Raw genomic sequence first — 19,132 nt, 5'->3', positions numbered from 1 at the left:
CTTTTGTGGTGTGTCACACTGGGAGGACGGTCCCTGTGTGTAGAGGATGTCCCACGCTAGCCCTGGAGTCCTGGCTGGTCGATATGTCCCTGCTCTGCTGTGCCTTTTTGAGCCATCAGTTACTTTTTGGTGACGGCGATAGTAATAAAGATGGAAGTGCTATCCACGCAAACCATCCTTCACACAAGGCATGCCAGCCACACTGCCTGGTCCTAGGAGTATGGGGCGGGGGGTCACATTTGCGGTCCACGTGTGAACACAAATCACCCCCCTCCCCTTGAAACTGCCACCTGCCTGCCTGCAGCTACTTCCCAGGCTCCACGGTCCGAGGCTCAGGAGCGCCTGCCTCCCAGGGGCTCTCAGAGTGGGGAGGGGCAATGGGCCGCGGTGTTGGGGGCTTGTGGCCAAGGGCACGGGCTGGGCTGGTTGGCCCCTGGCTGACAGAGAAAACACACGGTGTTCATGCCAGCCCCACACTGGGACTTCAGGGGTCAGCCCAGCTCGTGGAGGGGGGTGGGGTGGCAGTAGGAATAGGGAGAGAGCTGGGCGGCAGTGGGGGGGGGGGCGCTGGTTACGGCCAGTGCCTGGCTGTCCCTGATTGTCTCCCATTCCGGCCTTCCTCCTCCTTGCTGGGGTCTGACACTCCCCCAGCTGGTCTCTCCTTGGGGTGTGGCCTGCACGAGCCCCTCCCCTCTCTGGGCCTCGGTTTCTCCTCTCTGAAAGGAGAGCAGAGCGTTCGAGGGTCTCTGAGGGCCTTCTAGCTTGAATGTTCTTGGGTCTCTGAGGCCATGGGTGGTTTGACATCAGCTCCTGAGCCTCTTTGTTCAGACCGTCCGCTTCTCCTGGTGCTGACGCCACCCTGCAGCCCTCCTGCATTCCACCTTGGAAGACCTTGATTGGCCCGTCGAGTGGGAGGGAGCCACTTGACCGGGAGACCTGGGAGCTTTTTACTTTGATAGTCACATGGGGTCCATCACCCAACCCGGACACCTTCGCCCTCAGTCCTGGAGCGCACACATGGTCCAGAGGGCAGGGCTGAAACCTGAGGGGCACCTGTGGAACAGGGGCTGCACAGGCCAGAAGTGAGCTCACCTGTCACCTGTTGCCCTCTGACTGAGGCTATGGCCGAGGGGGACGGAGGGGGGAGGGTCAGGGGCGCCTCTGGGTAGGGGGTCATGCCGCACCCTGACTCTCTCCCAGCGGGCAGGGACTCTGCAGGATGCTGACCCACAGTTTCAGCCTCACCATCGCCAGACTCCCATGCCTGTGGAGGAGTCCGGCTGCGGGTTGAGACAAAGGCAGATGTCTGTCTCCTCTGTTTTCTTGTGCAAACCTCTCTCAGCCATCTCCCTCCTGTACCAGGAGGTCCTTTTTGGGTCTATTATACCCCAAAGGGGCAGCGGCTGTCCCGGGTCCCAGCACCCAGTTCCCAGCCTTCGCGGGAGATGCTCTCATTAGTTCTGTGGTGCTTTAGGCCCAGAGCCGTGTGCCCGAACAAGAAATAAAGGAAGGAGGAAGGAGAGAAGGAGAAGGAAGGGAGGAGGGAAGGAGGGAGGGAGGGAAAGAGAAAGACACATCATTTGAATTCCGTCCAACCACTCTCGTTTGTTTTTTCTTGTTTTGTTTTTCTTTTCGGTGGCTCATTTTGGCTCATTTTGTTTTCAGTTTCACACCTGCCGCTTTGCGGGCGCAGGGAGCCAGGCTTAGGGAGCAGCCCCCAGCCCCCTCCCCGCTCTGCCCGGTTCCTGCACCTCCCACAGCCTCCGGGCTCGGAAACAGACTTCTGTGCCCAGGTGCGGGGGTCCACGCTCCCCATGCTGCCCTCACACCTCTCACCCAGCTCTCCCCACCAAGGAGGCCAAATGAACAAAACCAGCCTGCCCAAAGGGGAATAACGTCAGGAAAACAAAGACCACGGGTCTTGGGGAAGCAGATCTGAGCAAGTTTCCATGGGGAGATGGGGCCTCCCAATGAGGAGCTTTCCTTGGGAAACTCGGTCTAAGGCCAGCCGAGGGCTGCCCCCTCGGAGGCCCGGGGAAGAGGTGGGGAAGGTGGGAGGAAATTGAGTTGGCTGGGCCACTGCACAGTGAGGACCAAACACGGGCGTCTGGGGCGGGGCCCCAAGAGGAGCTGCAGCCCCGCAGCCTGGCTGGTAGAAGTCACTCGAGGTCAGAAATGCCCAAGCAGGAAATGAGATGCAACTTGTAAAAGACATCAAAGGAAATGGAAAAACATTCTTCTAATAGGTCAGGGAGAAGAGAGGGAATGGGGAAAGGGGGAGGCGATAAGAGATGGTGCTGGATAATTAAAATCCAGAGACCTGGGGGTGGGAGGGAGCAGCCCCCTGCAGCCAGGAGACTCAAGGGGCAGGCTGGGAGCCCCCCCAGATGTGCCTCTCTGCTTGGCACCCCAGAACGGCTTTTCGAGGCCTGGCCTTCACAGCCAGCTCCTCCAGGCCCAGGGATGTGGCATCTGTCGGGGTGCACTCCCCAGGCCGCCAGCACAGGACTGGCATTGCCAAGGACCTGGGAGCTGAATGCACACCTTTTCCTGGAAGAAAACCCCGGCTGACTCCGAGTGCCAGCGCTTGAAGCAGCCGAGAGTGCTGGCGTGCCAAAGACATGTCCAGGAGCCCGAAGCCAGCTCCCTCCGGGAGAGAGGCATGGTGTTCGTCTAGTCGAGGGAACGCTGCCCTAGAGGGAAGAACTGGCCTCAGCATCCTTGTCCACAGCCAGGGGCCACACCCTCCCTCTACTCACGTCTTGGCCCATCTCTAGTGCCTGCCTGAGGTTGGCTGTGTGGAGCAGGGCCCTGCTCCCCGACTCCGTGGGCTGTGCCCCACGGCAAGGCTTCCCTGCAGAGCCTGGCTGCGATCCAGGCGGCACCACAGCCCCCCTCATATTCTTGACCACTTCCTGTCCATCGTGGCCGCCATCACTTCCATCCTCCAAGGAGGGAGATTTGGGGCCACCAAAGATGTTTAAAATAACATCTGGTGAGATACGCAGCTGCATCTGGAGGAGTCAGCAGTCAAGGCCCGGGTGCTGGTGGGTGTGCGCGCTGGAAGAGACTTGCCCCCTCTCCCCAGCTGCCCCGTCCCTGGGGTCCTGCAGGTGACCACGCGCGGCAGGCTGATTTTCTTTATTATGAGGGGAAGCGGACGGTGGGTGCGCAGGGAAGCGTCCAGGCGGTGAAAGCTGTGAATTCGGATCTCTGAGAGTGCCCCTTCCAGCAGAAGGCCTCGGCCCAGCCTCTGAAAGGGGAGTGGGAGGAAGGGCAGGGGGCCCTGGGCCTGGCTGTGGCAGGGACAGCAGGGTGTCAGCCTGGTTTTAGGAGCTGGTGTCCGGGACTGGGCAGAGCGCAGCAGCCCCGGGGTGGGGGGGCAGGCAGGTTGTTTTTCCCAGCCCCTGGGGGAGCAGCAGGGGTGGGGGGGGGGTGGGGGGCCTGGTACTCCGGAGAGGGTGCTCTCCCGGGCTCCCAACGCTATAAATAGCAGCAACAGTAACAACTAGGGTTCAGAAGTTCAAGAATTTGGTTCAAAAGCAGCTTGAGGGAGCGCCCTGAGCCCTGCCTGGCAGGCCAGGAGCCGTCCAGTGGGTGCGTGGGCGCCTTGCGGGAGGGAAGCGGCGAGAGGGTGCCGACCGTCAGAGGGGACAGCAGCTCTGGGCGCAGGGCTCCACTGAGGGGAGGTGGCGTGGGTTCCGGCGGGCGCGGGTAGCCCGCAGGGTGGGAGGGAGAGCGCGCGAGACTGGCGGTGGACGCGCGGCAGCGGGCGGGCGGGAGGCTCCCCCATCGGGCCGCGGCCGCGCTCGGCTCGCCGGTCCGCGGGGAGGGGCGGGAAGGCAGCTGGACGCGGCGGCGATTTATGGGCCTTTCAGGCGAGCAGGTGCCTCTTCGGGCCGCCCATTGTCTCGCCGGGCTCACAATGGGGCTGCTGCAGCCGCAGTGCCGGCCCCCGCCGTGGTCCGCGGCCTGCACGGGCGCGAGGGCCCTGGCTCGGCGCGACCCGTCCATCCGTCCGTGCGCCCGTCGGTGCGTCCGAGCGCGCTTCCTCCGTGCGCCCGTCGCCGGGGAGCAGGCCCTGCGCGCCGGGCGTCTGTCCCTGCGCACGACCTGCCTGCCTGGCCCGCCCGCGGGAACCCCGCGCCCCGACGGTGCGCCCGCGGCCGTGGCGCCCGCTCCTCCTGCGCCGTCGGGCACCCGGCTCCGCCCGCCGCGTCCCCGGGCGCACACACAGGGTCCCATTCTTCCCGGCTCCGCGCAACCATATGGCAAATCCGCGTCGACACAGCAGCCCCCCGCTCATTCAGGCGCAGAATGTCCCGCAACAGGGAACAATCGCAACTCTGTTCGCGTCTATTATGGATGCGAACGGGGCGAGAAAAAAAAAAATCATTTAACTCCAAGAGATAGCCAGCTAATTACCAGCCATATGTGAGCCCGGATTCAAAGCGATGCCGAGGAGTTCATTCTGAATCGGGCGACTTTATTAGGTATAGAAGACAGATGTCCCGACAGCTCACGCATCACAGAGAATCGTGTCGGGGAGTTCTTGAAATGTCCAGGAGAGCTCTTTAAATATTAAAGACCCAGCCCTGTTGATGGGCTGGGCCCGGGTCCTCTGGGAGCCCCCTGGCCCAGGAGCAGGACTTAGTAACAGCCACTGTGGCAGACGCTGGCCCTGCCGGCCCAGGGAGGGGTCCATCCTCCACTGCCCCCTCTGCTTGCTCAGACGCCTGCGTCTCAGGTGCTCTGGGGGCCCCAGCCGGGTGCAGAGGGAACCCCTGAGGCCCGGGCTGGTCCCTTGGCTCCTCCAAGAGCATGGGGGGATGGCTCCGTTGGGGCGTCAAGTCCTCCGTTTGCCCGCAAGGAAGGAACTAGAAGGAAGCTGAGGGTATCTGGTTACACCAGCCCAGCCAGAGCCTGGCTGAGCTGTGCACACAGTAGGTCTTCCACGCTGGAGTTTACTGAATGAATGAATGAGCGAGTGACAGCCAACCCAACTATGACAATCCTTGGGGGGTGGGTGGGAGTGGGGACAAAAGCGGAAGGAAAACACTCCTGATTTCTTTACAAGAAAATAGCCTTTGGCTATGAGCCACAATTCTTTGAGGAAGGAAAAAGAGAAAGCTCGTTAGAGAGAGAGAGAGAAAAAAAATCTTTCTCTGTTTTCCATGCAATGCAATTATGTTCCAGCTTTTTCTCCTTGTTATTCTTTTAAGCCAAATGTCTGAATAAAAGGATTATTCCCCCCGACCCCCCACCCCCACCCCGGACTGTGGGGGCCACTGCTGGCTAGATTAACTGCCGCCCGTGGCTTCCGAATTTCTTCTATGAAAGTAAGTGAGGTCAGCTGCCATTCAATTGTCGCAGCATATATATTTGAAAATTTAAATATTTGAATCAAAGGAAAAAGGAGGATTTGCATTTCTGCCCAACGCGACCAGCGCGTTCCGCGAACGCCGCACAATGGAAACGTTTCAATCGGAATGAATTGTCTCCTCGCGGGAGGATCTGGATAAAGGCAGCCAGTGCTTTCTCTTTTGTTCCTTCCGCTTTTGTTTTGTGTTGTTTTTCTTTCCTCTTACCCGCTCCCATCCAGGAGGGTGTTTTCTGAGACTTGGTGACTGACTTTGGCTTCGAGGACATAAAGAAACATGGAAAAACTCCCAAGAAACGCGCACATCAGAGGCCTCTCTGGCACAAAAGCAAAATTTAATTGAACATGTGCGGGTAGAAAAATAGATATGGGGGGCTCCCAGTGCCACTAGAATGGGATAATCAGCTGACTCCAGCTGGACTGGATGAGGCTGTTAATGAAGCCCCCGGTGAGCGGGAGGGAGGCCCCGCGGCTCCGGCAGCCCCTGGCTGGGCTGGGCCTCCAGGGGGGCCCTGATTCTCCAGGGCCCCAAACCTCCCCAGCCACCCAAGCCAGCCAGATCCAAATGCCCAATGTCCCCAATTAGCATTAGGGCACACAGCCATCGGCTCTGCACATGGCTTTTTTGTCTTGGCCTTGGAAAATGGCATTCTGGGGGACTCCCCACTTTCACGATGTGTCCCTAAGTGTTAGAACACTGCTTCTCAAGGAAGCTGGCTGGGAGGCAGCTTAGAGCACTGACTCAGAAAAGAGTCTTGCTTTGCAGGGGCTGTTCTGCTGGTCTGGCGGTCTGGGGTGGGCGGGGTCTCTGTGCGCCCTGGCTGCATAGGTCTTCCCCTCTGTTGAGTTGGGGTGGAGTGGGCGCTGGGTGTGTTTCTTAGTGTCCTGGGGCTGCTGGAACAAAGTCCCACGGGTGGGGGGTGGCTAAACAGGGTTTATTCTCTCCTGGTCCTGGAGGTTGGACGGCAGAGGTCCAGGTGTGGGCAGGGCTGGTGCCTCCTGACGCCTTTCTCCTTGGTGTGTAGATGCCGTCTCCTCCCTGTGTCCTCTCATGGTCGTCCCTCTGTGCCTGTGTGTCCCGAGCTCCTCTTCTTAGCAGGACACCCGTCATGTTGGGTCAGGGCCCACCCTAATGACCTCATTTTAACTTAATCACCTCTTTCAAGGCCCCATCTCCAAATAAGGTCACATTCTGAGGTGCTGGGGGTTGGGACTTCAACACAGGAATTTTGAGGGGACACAATTCAGCCCCTAAAACTGGGCTTCCAGCTTGAGCTGCCTGCCCTGCGAGCTGGGTTGCCCCATGGTGAGCTGCCCCGTCCAGGCCTCCAGCAGCCAGAGCGGAGGCTCTTGAGGCTGGAAGCTGGAGTGGTGATTGAGGGTCATGACAGATGCAGGCTCCAGGGCCTCCCACATTTCAGAGGGGCCTCGAGTGGCATCTGGGGACCCCAACCTCCCAGGCCCATCCCCGCTCCCCTCTGGATGGGACGTTCTCCTCGGAGGGTGGGAGTCCAGAGATGGAAGCTGTCTCACCCCCAGTGCCCAACACACACTGAGAATTGAGGCCCAAGGCTCCTTTAGAACCCACCCTGGTCCAGGGGCACAGGGAGGAAGGGCGGCAGGGCCACCTCGAGTGCCCGAGTGCCCTCCCCAGGCCTCTGAGTGGCCACTCCGCCAGGCCCCTCTGGAGAGAACCTAAGGAGAACGTAATCCATTCTCCTTGTCTCTGTCTCTTCGGCCTGACTCTGGCTTTCATCTTTTTTTCTCTTATCACATTCCTGTTTTTTCTTCTCTTTCCCAAATCCACCCCCACCCCAAATTCCTCAATCCAAATAATAGAAACCCATTGTGGGCTGAAACGTGAGTCAGACTCCACATCTCTGCAGGATGACCTGGGGACCCCAATATAAGCCTCCCTTCTTGCCCCCCTACTCCATTGCTGTGTGACCCACGCAGGGTTTTGGACGTCTCTGAGCCTTGGCTGGCCCTCTTCATAGCAAGCAAAATGCTGACCTGTCTCATGGGCAGAGTGAGAAGGAGCTAATGAAAATGGTTGAAAAAACACTCCAGGCATTTAAAAAATGTCACGTAATTGCAAAATAATAATGATAACAACAATATACTTTGGAATTTTGCTGGAACCGGGAGTAGGCCCGAGTGGAATTTGGCACGGCGTGGGCCTGCCCTGGCCTCTGTCCAAGGGGGTTTAGTTACTTAGGCGCCCCCAGGACTCTGATCGGAGGCGGCCCCTCTTGTAAGGTGGTCCTGCCGCCGGAGCCCCGCGTGGGGCTGGGCAGGGGCTCCCCCGCCGGCCCGGCCAGCCTGCAGCTCTGTTGCCACAACCCTCGGGTCACAGGGTTGGCAGCCCCACGGTGCTTTTTATTTTCCTAATTCCCCAAGTGAAAATAGCCTTATATTCCCTCCATGGTAGAAATAGCATATGCTCATTGTAAAAGGAAAATGCAGACAACACAGAAATGTGTAAAAAAGAAAGGACAAGCTCCCCCAGATAGATTCTCCTACCCGGAGAGAACCAGGGATGGTGGCACTTTGGGGTGGTGCACGATTTTGGGACCCACATTTACTGGTTAGGGCCAAAGTGCATGTTTCAGTGTGTATTTTAAAGCACTAGGGTAAACAGACGTACACACATATATACACTTATAGTGTTTTAATTTCAAAATATTTAAGCACGATGAGGGGTCTAAGAGACACATAATGTGAGTCTGGTAAACCAAGAAACAGACAAATGGTTGGAGAGAGATTTCAGTACAAGCAGCCGATCACTGTCCCCAGATCAGGAGAAGATGGCTTGTGTCTTAGTAGACGTGCTAGGAACAGGCCAGACTCTCCCCAGGTTGCAGGTTTTGGGGGGCGCAGTGATGAAAAGTGGCCGAGTGAACAGGAGGAAAACACGAGTGCTCTAAAACCGCACATGCCGTCTGCAGAGCCGGGGGCCCGGGGGGCCAGCGGGGCCCTGGACAGGCTGCCCGTCCCAGGACACCCCGCGGAGCAGAGGGGAGCTCGGCTGACCAGGAGGAGGATGGAAGTCCCTGGTTAGTGAAGTGACTGCAGGGGGCTAGGACCAAACCACGTTTGTCTCAGACGAGTGTAAAAATCCCGTTTGAACTGTTTCCTGGGAAGAAATGAAAGGGGAGGTCATGGGTGGGGGGCACCTGTTATTTCCACATTCATAGGAAACAGTTTCCCTCCCGTGACCATGGAAACTTCCATGGTGCATCCTGGCTGTGCATTTCCCCCGAGCCACCCCCTGCCCACGGCTCACCGCGGTGGGGGCACAAATCCTCTGCCGGCGGGACAAGCATCAGGGGTCGGCTGAGCCCTCTGGCCCTGGCCTGAGCGTTGGCTGGAGCCCTTGGGATGGCCCTCAGACGGGCACTGGGTCCCAGCTGGGGTGCCGGCCAGGGTCTGTGCAGGGGGCTGGGCACCCACAGGTGAAGGTAGCTGGGCCCCCCTGAGGAGCCAGGGGAAGCAGGTGCCTGGGGACTGTGCAAGAGGAGCTGCCCTGAGAGGCCCCAAGGCGTCTGGGAGGAGGCGCACGTGGAGAAGGGCTCAGTGGCCGGGCGCCAGGACGGGGCTGGTGGCAGCCGGACCAGTGCACCACGCCGGCCGACTTCAGACCTGGCCAGCAGACCATCCTATTGTGGCATATGTCAGCCCTCTGCCTGAGCAGATGACAAAAATAAAACAGGAAATCTGAGGAACAAACAGGTCCCTTTTCTTTCTAACGGTCGCTCTGGCCTGTGACGTGTCGGGAGTATGTGCTGGCCTAGAAAATGGCCCTCTCTTTGTGTCACAGCTCGTGGTGGAACAAGTCCACTGCCCACCAGTGCACAGAGGTTGTTAAGTTTGTGGTTAAAACACTAAAAGGTCGGGAAGGGACCTGCCCCATTCTCTCATTCATTCATCCATTCTGTCCAGAGGCTTCCAGGCCAGGGAGCTTCAGTCCTGTGCACACCTCTCTCCACCTGCACGGCTGAGTGGTCAGGCCTGAGCCAGCTCTGGGCATAGAGCTTCACGTCCGGAAGATGTCCCAGCTCGCCCCATGTCAGCGTCGTCCTGTCTTGTTGTGTGCCCCCCCGCCCCCCACCGGAGGGCATCTGTTTCTGGCTTGAAACTACGAAAGGGGCATCTGTGTGCATTCCGGTTGCTTGAAGGTTCCGGGAGCCCAGGCTCCAGTTTAAGGAGGCCTCCCGCCTGCCAGGACTCACCAGGCTGCCGCCCAGGGCCGAGGCCCTGGCATCGCGGCGCGAAGACCAGGCCGGGCAGGGGTCCCGTTGCCACCCCCATCCCCCGCCGCCCCGCTGCCCCCATCGTGACGCGCGTCTGTTTGGAGAAGAAAGCAGGCCAATTTGTTTTCATTCAGAATCACTTAAGATCCCATTTTGGAGAAATGAAAAGAGAAAAGCGCGCTTCCCGCGCCCGGCCCGCTGGGTGCCCGCTCGTGCCCGGCGGCGCGCTGGTGGGGCGGGGACGGCGCCCTCCCGCCCCTCTCCTTCCCTTCCCCTCCCTTCCCCTTGCGGCCGCGGCTCCGGTCCGAGGGCGGCGGCCTGCAGGCCCGGGCGGCCAGGCCGCGCTCGTCTGCATGAAGCGCACACTCGCGGCCCATCTGCAAAGGCGCAATTAAACCCGGGGGCGGGGGGCGCCCAAAATTAGCATTTCCGCGGCCATCTGGCGCGAGGAGCAGGCGCGGCCGGACAAAGGGCGCCGGGCGAGGGGAGAGGCGAGTGTGCCGCGGCATTGACCTGCAAATGAGGCTTTGTCCGCGCATTAAAGCTGGCCGGACCCCCGACCCCGGCCCCCGCCCCCGCCCGCGGCCCGAGTCCCCTCGCGGCCCAGGCCCGGGCACCCGAGGGCTAGAGCCGGCCTGGGCCAGGCGTGGTCTGCGCAGGAGGTAGCCTGGCCAGTGCAGGCACCCGGGCCCCGGCCTACCATGTGGTCCAGCAGAGCTCTGGCCGCGACCCCATCACCGTGCGTCTGGGCCCTGTATTGCCTCCCTACCTCCTGGACAGGGTCTCAGGGATGCGAGTGTCCTGGCCAGAATCCTGGAGCCAGGCGTGCCCAGAGGGCATGGATGGGTGGGACGAGGTGTGGGAAATTTCATGTTGGGAAGAAACTGAAAACTGGCTGGGTGGCCACCTGGACAAGTTTTTGGCTTTTCCCTATGGTCTTTTTAAAATTTTATTTTATTTTTTAATTCTATTTTTATTTTTTAATTTTTTTTTAAGATGGGCACCTGAGCTAACATCTGTTGTCAATCTTCTTTTCTTCTTCTTCTTCTTCTCCCCAAAGCCCCCCAGTACATAGTTGTAGGTCCTTCTGGCTCTGCTATGTGGGATGCTGCCTCAGCATGGCTTGATGAGCGGGGCCATGTCCCCATCCAGGACCCCAACTGGCGAAACCCCGGGCTGCCAAAGCGGAGTGCATGAACTTAACCGCTCGGCCACAGGGCCGGCCCCCTTCCCTATGGGCTTTAAGGCCCCAAGTCTTTGAAAATAGTGACTTCAGAGTGTTTTACGGGCCTTAAAAGTCAGGGGAAATCTTTGGTGGTGGGCACGCAGCTTTTCCGCCTGGTGGCCTGGGCTCCAGTGACGAGCCAGCACCCCCAAGGAAAGGAAAGGCTCCTTCTTTCCTTGCTGGGGACCAGGCCCTCGGAGGACTCCAAGCTTGTGCAGGGTGGCCTTAGAGGACCCCCAGGACTCCTCAGTGGGTACAGCTGAAGCTGCTGGGAGGACCAAGGCCCCTGGGGCAGGAGGAGGAGTGGGAACCCTGCAGACAGATGCCTGGGTCCATTGGTGCCCCTCTAAGTCCCCTGGGCTTTCAACAACATCGCTCAGACTCTGGACTCCCCCAAAGGCCTGGGGGGCAGAATGAGGCACAGAGAACGGTGTGTGAGTGGCTCTGGGCCTCAATTCCCCCAGGTGGACAAATGGGAGTCCTGGCGATCCTGGTGAGGGTGACGTCCATGTGTGATTCCCCCTCTGCTTCAGCACCAGCTCCTGGCATATCTGAAGGGGCAGTGGGGCGAGGGGCCGGTGACCCAGCCTGAGGGTGATGGTGAGGCTTCCTGGAGGAGGAATTCCCAGGCTAAGTCTTGATTGAGGCAGAGGGAGGGGAGAGGCACCATCGTGCATCCTGGGGTCAGCTGGATGGGGTGCGGCCTTGGATTTTGTCCAGGGTGTATGAGGGAGGATGCTGGAAATGCAGGTAGGTCCTAAGCCCTGAGCACTAGACTGAGTCATGATTTATGGGAGCCGTCAATTATCTCCCCTTAGCAGGGGTCAGAATTCTAAAATCTCCCCAGAAACCTACACTTCAGGGCTCAGATGAGGTCTTCTCCTTCTGGAGTGCTAATAATATACCACAAAGGAGCAAGCTGAAAGTTGAGTAGTCAGTAACACTCTAGTGAAAATTAGTTTGCCAACTAATTTTCTTGGAAATTGGGGGTCCAGGGACGAGTGTTTCACACTGAGTCTCTTGGATGGGTGTAAGTGTGGGCATATTGTATCGCCTGGCACTGGACTGAAGCAGTGGGGGCTTTGGCTACCAGCTGTCCCAAGGGGCAGGGGTTCTCCCATCTATGACACGGCTGAGTCACTGGCAGCCTCATCTGTGGGCTGTGCGTGTGAGGTGGGGGCAGAGGTCTCTGCCTGGGAGCCATGCAAGCTTGGGTGGGGCGTTCCTCCACCTGGGGCTTGCAGTTTTGCTGTGTAAATGGGACAGAGTGACCCTCTCCTGTCCTCACTGTCGGTGCTGGGAGGTGCGATGCCTGGGAACATGGTGGCACCTGCACTCAGGTGTTCTTCGGAAGCTGGAACGAGCTTCATTGACAAGGTTATGTGCGTGTGACACCCGGATAAGCAGAGTGCAGACAGTCTGGATGGTGGCGAGGCTGGCAGCCACTCTCTGTGCTGCGTCTGTGCTCGCGATCGGGTGCACAGGGCCGCGTTCTCCGAGTCCCCGTGGGGATGCCCGGGGAAGAGATGGGCACAGAGAATTTAAGGAACCTGCTCTCGTAAGGCTGCCTGCACGGGCGTACGGACGTGGGATGTGGGTGAGAAGGGTTTGGGGTGGTGGCCTGGAGGAGCTGGCACGCACATGGGGTGGGACCCTAGGGAGCTCCTGAGGGACTGTAGCGCCGCCGGTCCGTGGGGACGGAGTGCGGAGGTAGGTATGGCTGGAGAGCAAGTGGCAAGTGTGCCTCTCTTGTTTGTGGCTCCTGGCGGGCATCTCCCATTCTCCAGGGTCCGGGTCGACGCTGTCAGCAAACGATGGGGCCCAGCGCCCAGTGTTGTGAATGGCCACAGCTCCCTGCTCTTGTCCTCAGGAGTTCACAGGTCCAGACCCAGCTGGCCTCCTGCAGGTCAGCATCTCCTAGACAGATCCCCAAGGGTTCTCTGTGTTTTGTGTCCCCTCCATACTCTACTGAAGGGCACTGCCCTGTCTGGAGGGGAGACCAGCTGCAGAGACACAGACAGTGTCTGCAGTGGGTGCCAAGGGCTGTGAGGGAGAGCCTGGGCCACATTTGGCTGGCCCTTTGGTAAGGCTTCACGGACGAGGGGCCCCTTGCCCTGGGCTTTGGGGGATAAGTAAGAGTTGGCCAAATGGAGAAGGAGAAGAAGGAGCAGTTTGGTGGGTTGTGGAGGTGACGGCGGCCACGCCATAGGGGTGGTGGTTGGGAGGAGGTAGGGCAGCTGCTGGTGACTGGGAGGAGGATCCGGGGCTGCTCCTGGAGACCAGCCTCTGCCCGCCGAGTTTCCAGTCCCCAATTCCTGCTGATATTCATGCCTCTCGGCTACAGGACGCTCTTTTCAGTGTGACCAACCGGGCAGAAGGGCTGAGTGACGGGCAGCTCGTGGCCCAGCCTTTGGAGAGCAGGACGGCCTCTGAGCTGGGGGCTGAGGAGTCCTGGCCTAGAAGCCTAGAAGGAGCCCGGAAACCCGCGTCCTGGCTGCAGGACCTGGGCGCCTGCACTGCCACGGGCCCGGCTGTGAAGGGGACAAGACGGCACTGATGCCCCATAGCCTGAGCCCACCTCCAGTCCCCACCTGCTCCATCCCTTTCTCCCTGCCCGGCCCACCAGGGGGGGAAGAGAAGTGGCCTCCTTCTGCCTGGGGGAGGGGGAGTCAAGCCTGGCCCCCTGCTCCATGGGGTCGTGAGGCTGCAGCCTGGGCCCAATGCTGAGCCAGGGCTGGGGGGAGGGGGACCGGGGGTGCAGGCGGCGAGAGATAGACCAGCGAGGCTGTCTCTGGGTGCCTCCTGGGGGGGGCTGCAGGGGCTTCTGTTCTCAGTGCCACTCCCATCCCAGTGTGCTTCCTCGACGGCCCCTCAGCCGGCCTGTCTGTGAAGTGGGTCCCGACCCCGGTCTCCGGAGCCGGAGGTGTCCCTGCTGATGCCTGGCAGCCCTCAGCCCTCTGGGCCTTGCCTCATGCTGTTCCCTCCTCTTGTCTTTCCGTTCCGCAGGCTGCTGCCCGCCCGGCTCTCCTCCCAGGCCCCCCTCTCCAGCCGCTCACTCGGAGCAGACCCTGGGGCAGGGCGAGGGCTGCCTTGGGGCGTCAGGAACCCCGGGCTCCCCCCAGCTCTGCTCCCAGCCTGGGGAGCCTCAGGCGGGTGGGTCAGCACCGCGGCCTCAGCTTCCTTCTCTGTCTGGGCAGCGGCAGCCTGCCGGGCAGGTGTTGGGTCCAGGCGTTGGGGAACTGTCTCCTTCAGCTCTCAGCTGGGAGGGTCCCGGGCCCACTCTGAGCTGCCTGCTGTCCGAGGTGCACCCTGCCTGTCCTGGGTGCCCACGTGGGGCCCGTGCCAGCCCCCGAGTCTGGCCGCGGCCGCAGGAGGCCATCTGGGCAGCGCTGGCCCCGGGGGCCAGTGCTGGGTGCGGGAGGGCCGAGGTGGGGAGGTGGCCGCCAGGTTGGGCTGGGCTGGCTCTGGCGGAGGCTGAATGGGCGCTCTGTCCTGCCGCCCGCGGCTGTCACCTGCCATGAGGATTTGGTTTCCTGGAGCTGATGCGGCTGCAGGTGGATTCACGGGCCTGGTGACCTTTCGGTGGGCACCTGGGAGCCCAGCGGGGGCTGGGGCTGGGGACAATGAGGCCTTCTCCCAGGGAGCAGGGCCAGCGGGCAAGGGGAAGGCAGTCTGCCTGCGCCCTCAGAGCCACCGGCTGGCTGGCAGTGAGGGGGCTGCGGGGGCCACGGTGCCAGGCCCTGGCAGGGCTCACAGGAGGCTGGGTGCAGGGGAAACAGAGCTGCTTGGACACGCGCACGTGGGGCTTGCAGAGCCTTGTCGGCGGTGGCTCTGCTGTGTCCCCTTGAGGCTGGTGGCAGTGGGCAGATGGGCAGTGGCTGGGGGAGGCAGGAGCGTGTCGCTGGGCGCCAGGGGCTCTGGGATGACCACCCACTGGCCACTTGCCTCCCCACAGCAGCTCAGGCTCTGCAGGGGTGAGGGCAGGGGCCAACCCTCCTCGCTCACTTTGCGGGGCAGAGGTGCTCTGGGCGGGGAGGGGCCTTGGGCCTTCTTGGTGGTTCAGAGCAGGGAGTTTGGCGTCGGGCAGACAGGCGTGCTCGCTTGCTGTGTGCTGAACCTCCAGGCCTTGTTTCCATCCCTTGTCAAGGGGGCACGCTTTTGAAAGTGTCTCCAGCTGTCATTCATTCATTTGTTCCTCCCACAGCCGCCCACATGGCCGTTGCGGGGCAGAGACCCGCAGTACCTGTCAGTGGGGTCATAGTGGGAGGCTGGGCCTTGGACCCCAAGAGAGGTGCCCTCTGAGCTGCGGCCACCCCCTGCAAGCCCGAAGGGTCTCTCTTGGACGTGGGGGCCGCCCTGCTTCACAGGACAATAAGGAGCAGTGAGGGCTGCTGGGCGCTGCTCTGGGAGGTCCATTTTGGCTCCTGGGGTGCATGTTGCGGTGTGGGTGCCCCAGTTCAGCCCTCAATGGCCACATACTAAAAACAAGTGAATGTCCCTTTGTAGGGGGGATGTTGAACGTGATCACGGCAGGCGGACTGAGAAACTCTATGCAGAAGGCCAGAAGAACAGGAAGGTTCCCACGGACCGGCCCCCGGGGCCGTCCATGCCCGTCGCCGGAAAGGAGCAGCGCAGAACGGCTCAGATCACAGGCTGCTGCCAGGTGGCTGCAGAGCCCACGGCCCCATGCCTGGAGAGGGGATGTCTGCTCATGAAGATCCCCGGAGGGAAGGGATGGGTCCTGGGGTGAGGGGTCTGCCCTGTCCCAGCCTGGGGACTTGGGGGTATTTGTTTGGAAACACGCGAGGAGAATGTTTCTATGTCTACGCCTTGGGAAAAATGTCAGAGGAAGAAGACTGGGGGATGTCCAGGGGACTCAGAAAGACCCTGGCTGATGGGGCCTCTGGGGGCTGTGGGCCTGAAGAGCCCCCACAGTACATTCAGGAAGCATTTACTGCGTGTGCCTCACTGCCTTGCTCCCAGCCCAGCCATGTCGGTAGGACCTGGTTTCACCCACCTTTGATGCAATGGGGAAAGTGAGGCACAGAGGGATTGGATCCCTGGTCCGAGTTCACAGACTTTGGCCCACCCCCCGCCAGTGTGTCGTGCCTCCCCAAGCCTCAGTTTCCCCTCCTGTCAGTGGTGATGTTCAGCGGCCGTGAGGTTGAGGCTTTAGGGGATATTTACGAGGCGTTCTCCTGGCGTGGCAGGGAGGGAGCCTTCCCCCCGCTAGCCTGTCCCCTGAACGGGGTAGTGTGGGGGCACCTGGGCCTTCGGGGGACGTGATGGAGGCCTGGAGAGGAGGCGGGCCTGGCTCAGGTCAAACACTGAGTTAACATGGAGCGGAGCGCCGCGGGCCACACGGCCGGGCTGGCCGGTCAAGTGGAGGGCCTGAGTCGAGTGTCGGCACCCCTCTCCTCTCCACAGTCTTTTGGACTCGGTCCTGCGGACGGGAGAGGGGATTTGATTAAGACCCTTTGAAATGACTTAATGACATTACCCACTGTCCCGACAACTCCCCCTTTGGAAAGCCTCTCTCTCAAGGGCCTCCCGCCCACCCCAGGACGTCCCTTCTCGCAGGCCACGCCGTGGTTCAGCCTGTCCACGGTCAGGGCCTGGTTCTCCACCCCCCAGGTGCCTGGGGGAGCCCTGCCCCGGGCGGGGGCCTCTCCCAGCACGAGTCTGCTCTCCTGGTGCCCTGCGATCCATCTCCGACCTGTCACTCCCATTGTGCTGGGCCCAGGGCCTGCGGGCGGGCCTTCTTGGGAGGGAGCTGAGGGCACGGTTGGGGCGATGGCTCCCTGGGTGCCCGCCCCTCTGGCCCCAGGGTGTGTGCCGAGGTGGGGCTGAGGTTGTGCAGGGCCCGTCCCGCGAGTGGCCGCTCCAGGCTTCTGACAGCAGGGCGTCTGGGCCTTGCTTCGGGGCTGCCCATTCCTGTGACCCTGAGCCACGGTTGGCCCCCCCTTGATGGTTCCAAGAGAACTGGATGGCAACTAATGAGGCCTCTGTCCCTTCAAGTGGCCTGTGCTGGGCTGGGCACTGCCCAGCAGCTATCCCGTTCACCGGCGGTTTGCTGGCGAGACTTCTGTCTCGGGACCGTTTTCTGTTACAGCTGTAACTGAAGACATATTGCTGGGCTGAAGAGAACGATGAATATGCACATCGCTCTCTGAGCACAGTGAGCTCTGTCATTGGTGCTCTGTCCTGAAGTGGCTGTGGCTTTTGTCCTGTCTTCTCTTATGCTTAGCGCCCCCTTCGCAGCTCTGTGAATTTGGGGCTGCTGTGACCAACTGACGCTGAGAGAGGTTAGGGGCTCTGCCTGAGGACACACAGCAAGAGAGTGGCTAAACCAGGAGGGGAACAAGGGGATCCTTGGTTTCTAACTTTAGTCCTATCTACACCCCCACTACCTTCCCCTACGTTCCCAGTGGAGGCCATTCTTGCACCCTGTGTGTGCGTGTGTGTGTGTGTGTGTGTGGTATGTGTAAAAGGAGTAATGGTAGGGAAGGATAAAACTAAGAACCAAACAAAAGGAATTCAGTGGGGTTTGGTGAATTGAATCAGTGCTCAGGCTTGTAACAGAGTTTCTTGAAGATCCAACAGGGAGTTTGGACTTTTCCCGGGTGGCAGGGGCAATGGCAGCCTCTTTGGAACCAGTGGGCATGTCTTGATGGACCATCTGGTGCTCAGCTGCATTGGGCAGCCATAGTGCTTCCTGGCTTCTTGGTCCGCATGGACCAGCGGAGGACCTGTGTTCACATCACTTTGGAATTTTCTGCATCTTTTCCTTGGATCTGGCCTCTCTGGCCCTGTGATCTGACCCAGGAAGGCCAGCTCTTCGTCTTAGCCCATGCGTCCCTCCCTGCCCTCCAATTTCCTGGCCCAGCAACACTGGAAGTTCCATTTCTTCTCAGAGGCTTTTCCAATGCAAATTCACACAAACACGTGCAGCAACGGGCTGGCCATGCCCTGGGCCTCCGTTTCCCCATCTGCACCCAGTGGGGAGGACCCATGTGCCCTGAGCCCTCTCTGCTGTAAGGTCTCCGTCCCCTTAGTACAAGCTCTGCACCCCGTGAGCACCCCATGACCCCGCAGCATGCGTTTCTCCTCTGCTGCCAGCTCCCCGGGGCCACGGGCTGGCGGGAGGCTGAGGCTGCGGGTGGGACGGGTCCGGGCGGCCCGCACCTCCCGCTTTGATGTTGTTCAGAAAGATCGCACGCTTCCCTCAGGCTGGAAACCCAGAGAGAACTTGGCTGAGCAGAGTGTGGAGGGGACCAGCGGGCGGGGGGGGGGGAGGGGGTCCCAGAGTTGTGGGCAGGTGGGAGTCACCATGGCGTCCAAGTGACGAGGCTCAACACCCCCACCCCTGCCACCAGGAAGCAGAGGAGCTGGTGTGCCAGGCCCACGATGGGCACTAGGATGGACCCTGTTGCTCAGTCCTGGGCTGGCTCTGGACGTTCTCAGGCTGAGGGGTCACTACCTGGATGTGTGCAAACCCTAAGTCTGGGAGCAGGTGAGGGGGTGGGACGGCGTGGCTCTGGGAATTAAGGGCAGACCTGCCTCTCTCGGTACCTCAGGGGCAGGCACTGGGATGAAGGCTTGGGTGGGAGTCTGAAGGGCGAGGGGAGGGGAGAGGGGGTCTGAGCGTTCTCTGGTGTCCAGTAGGTCTGCCCCAGGCTGAGCTCTCCTCCTCTTCCACCTTCTGCCTGGCTAAGGTGCCTTGGGTGCTGGGGGCTGTGGGAGGAGGTGGGGATCTAGGGAGGCCCCATGCATCCCCCTGGCACCCCTGGTGCTGAGGAGAGGGTCAAATGACAGAATCAGGCCTGGGAGGTCACAGAAGGACCTGCTGAGAGAAAAGGATCTGGGGCTCAGAGTGGACCCCCACCCTGTACCACACAACTAACACCTGAGGTCTGGGCAGGGAGGGGCTGGTGCCTTGGCCTCAGAGGCCTTGGGATGGGCAGGGTGGTGGCCAAGACCCCATCTTTAGAGAAGCCCCTCTTCATGCCAGTGCTGACAGTCCCCCCCACACCCTCTGCCCAGGTCCAGCCTGCTGGAACTGGAGGCAACGCCCTCCTTGAGCAGGTGAAAAAGCAGCAGCTGGCCGGTGAGGTCAGAGGTCACCTGCCCGTGGGCTCTGGCGTCGTCTGGCCACGGGGCTCTCTCAGCTGCCAGCCCAGGCTCCGATGCACAATGTGGTTGGAAAGAGCCCGGGTTGGGGCTCAGCTTCCAGAGGGGTCCGGCCCCCAGCTCTCAAAGCTCAGTGGAAACTGA

Source organism: Equus caballus, chromosome 12 (assembly GCF_041296265.1).
Source record: "Equus caballus isolate H_3958 breed thoroughbred chromosome 12, TB-T2T, whole genome shotgun sequence".
NCBI lineage: Eukaryota > Metazoa > Chordata > Mammalia > Perissodactyla > Equidae > Equus > Equus caballus.
This window is presented reverse-complemented; position numbering follows the sequence as displayed.